Raw genomic sequence first — 3,690 nt, 5'->3', positions numbered from 1 at the left:
TAGAACTAGGAGCCTGCTTGCCACATGGCATGGCCAAAAAAAAAAAATTGTTGGAGCAGAAGTCAACAGCATGCATACTATTGCTTATCTTCCTCCCATCTTTCTGTGTGTTACAGTTTTTCCAGGTGTGAAAATGTATTTATGTTCATGTTCATAAGGCTCTTGAGCAATGATATCCTTTAAAATAGGACAGCTTTTTGTGTGTGTTTGCCACCACTTTGGCTAGTGCAGTTCTTTAAGGCTATACTTACATATGTTCAAAACAGAAAAATTGAACTTCCACAGTTCCTGTTTATATTTCTCTTAGTGTAAGTCATGGAGATTGAAGACATTGTTTATATTTTTTATTCTGAACATTACAGTTAGGGTAATCTTTGGGTAAGATCAAAAGAACAATGCTGTCTCATTTTAAGGGAAGTCTTTCCAGAACATGTAATTAAACAGCTAATCAGAGCTGGTTAAATGAGGCATTTGTTAATTATGCATAAACAATGTTCTCTTCCTACTTGAAGTATTATGATTACTGATTCTAAGATTAAATTAATAAAGTGATTTATTTAAGCAGTCTGAGATTCTAAAACCTTTTGAAATACTTTGCATTCAAATATCCATCAACCATGCATCCACTCATAGTTGTTCAATTCCACAAAGATTCCACTGCTAATAGGGACCAGATACCATCATCTGTGCTGCTGTAAATTGTCATTGTTGTTGTTTATTCGCTAAGTCATGTCCAATTCTTTGTGACTTCATGAACTGCAACCCGCTGGGCTTCCCTGTCCTCCACTATCTCCTGGAGTTTGCTCGCATTCATGTCCATTGAGTCGTTGATACTATCTAACCATCTCTTCCTGTGTCGCCCCCATCTCCTTTTGCCTTCAATCTTTCTCAGCATCAGGGTCTTTTCTAATGAGTCTGCTCCTTGCATCAGGTGGCCAAAGTATTGTAAATGGTAATGGTAAATAAAATAAACATAAGTTGCCTTCAGTAAGTTTAAGTCTAATGAGAAGAAAGACACCATATATAAATAAAAATTAAATCTCAATTTAATGAATGTATTAGGCTCTAGGGCTGCCGTAATTAAGTATCAAAGACTAGGTGGCTGAGAACAACAGAAATTGATTGTCTTTCAGCTCTGGAGGTTGGAAATCTGAGGCTCTAGGGGAAAATCCCTGCTTGCCTCTTCTAGCTGCTGCTGTTTGCTGGCAGTCCTGGGGGCTCCTGGGGTTGCAGGTGTGCCACTCATTCCCTGGGCAATCTTCCCTCTGTGTGTCTTCATACTCTGTCCAAATATCCTCTTTTCACAAGGACACTAGTCATAATATATTAGGGCCCACCCTAATGACCTCATTTTAACTTTATTACCTCTATAATGACCCCATTTTAAAACAAGGGCACAGTATGAGATACTGGGGATAGAACTTCAACATATGTTCTTTAGGGGGCACAATTCAACCCATAACAATGCACAATTATGAAGAGTGACAAGTGCTATGATGTAGTCTGACCACTAACAGAGAGAATAGTATGAAGCATCTATTTTGAGTTGAGTAAACAGGGAAGGACTACTGAGGAATCAGAAAATAAGAATTAGTCAAATAGGTAAAGGGCTTTCCAGGTGGTGCTAGTGGTAAAGAATCCATTTCAGTATTCTTAACTGGGAAATCCCATGGACAGAGGAGCCCGGCAGGCTCCATAGGGTCACAAAGAAAGTGACTAAACAACAACAAATAGGCAAAGGGGAGTAGATGAGCTGAATGAAATGGCACATTCTAAGGTCCTGAGGTGTGAAAAAGCTTGATGCACAGGAAGAACTGAAACATAACCTGAGTGTCTTTTTTTTTTTTTTTTTTCATTTATTTTTATTAGTTGGAGGCTAATTACTTTACAATATTGTAGTGGGTTTTGCCATACATTGACATGAATCAGCCATGGATACGTGTTCCCCGAGTGTCTTAGAGTGTAGTGAATGAGAGAAAAGGAGTCTCAAGACAAACTTTTAACTTTATCTGAATTTTTAATTTTTTTTTTTTAGTAATTGTGAGTAATTACCAGAAAATACTGAGGTAAGATAGCACAACTTATAAGGGATATAATCAGTATAGTTTGATGACTTCCTTCATACTATGTGTAAAAGGTGAGAACACTAGAGGATATTTGCAAGCTAGGAACTGCAAAAGAATAGAAGGAAAAGGCTGGCATATCAATGACAATATCAGTGGAATCATTAACGACTTGAAGAAACAGGTTGCAAATTTTCATAATCAGTGTTGATATTCAAGGTGATTTAAGCTAATCCAGTCATAGTGGTCTTTATATTATTTAATAAAGTTGATGACAATCAGTAAATAACCCTGGCCATAACCCTGGAGGGTAAATAACCCTGGCCATAACCCTGGAGGGTAAATAACCCTCCAATCACTTTGCTGGCACCTACCTCTCCTGGAACCTTTCCTAGACTGCCCCCAGATTTCAGAAATGAAAGTGTTAGCTCAAGAGATAGCTGGGACCTGGAAGTTACCTGCATTCACTCTGTTGCTTGCTATTCTCCATTCTGATTGATCTACTCACAATGCACTGGGCATATCATAGCAAGAAAAGTTTACATGTGATAAATATAGAGAGATACATATTAATGTGTATATACAGCTAGAGGTGCACAGTATGTATACATAAATGTGTTTATACACACCCATATAATTATGAAAATTAACTAAGAGAGTAAGCTTAAAATGTATTTATTTTTATATGCCTGTTGGAGCCATAATCTGAAATCTTAGCCATTCACTAAAGCTCAAGAGTTCACTGACTGGGAAGTTGTAGAGGCTAGAGATAGTTGTATCTGGGGAAATAAACTCTGCAGCAGAAAATCCAGCAGTTGCTAAATTGGCCTTGATTCAGGCAGGTAATCCACATCCAAATTGGCCTCATTCCATAGAAAAAGATTAGAAGTCGGAGGCTTCAGACAGAGGTAGTGCCCAAAGGTGAGAAAAATAATTGCATGCCATTTCCAGGAGAGCATCCCAGGGATGAGAAACAATACCCACTCCATATGGGAGGGACTGGCCCACGCTGGACTCAGATAGGGCCTGATGTAAGTAGAGTAGTGGTAGGCTTACACTGACAAAGAAAGTAGGACATATTGACTGTAATTAACAGGAAAATAATGGACTCTAATAGGTTTAAACAGAGAGGAAATATGTCCTCACTTAAGTAAGAAGTTCAGAAGAAGGGTAGAGCTTTAGCACCAGCTTAAGCAGATAACCCCCCCTCTGCCACCTGCTCTCACCCCTTGCTGGTAAGCACTTTGCCTGCTGGCCTTTCCTCTGCTTGCTGTCCTCCTCAGGTGAAAATGATGACTTTTGGATTCATATCCACACATGAGTAGTCAGAGGACGCTGGAAGCTGTCTTCCAGTGGTTGTCTATTTTTAAGAACAGGAAAACTTTCCCAGAATGCCCAGCAAACTTCTCCTTGTGTATTGTTTTTCTAGTTTGGAAGCTTTGCCCATCTTGAACCAATCCCTGTGTCTGTTTAGTAATGGAACAATTGGCCTTGATCTGAGTTCCTGAATTCATCCCAGACAGGGAATGAGATTGCTTTTAAATCAATTTAGTCCACTCCCAGCTTTATTACCAAAAGTTATTTTTAAATTATGTGGGAGTAGGCCATTTGATTAGGTCCTCTCTCA

Source organism: Dama dama, chromosome 20 (genome assembly GCF_033118175.1).
Source record: "Dama dama isolate Ldn47 chromosome 20, ASM3311817v1, whole genome shotgun sequence".
In the NCBI taxonomy this organism is placed as follows: Eukaryota; Metazoa; Chordata; class Mammalia; order Artiodactyla; family Cervidae; genus Dama; species Dama dama.
Note: the sequence above shows the minus strand (reverse complement) of the source record.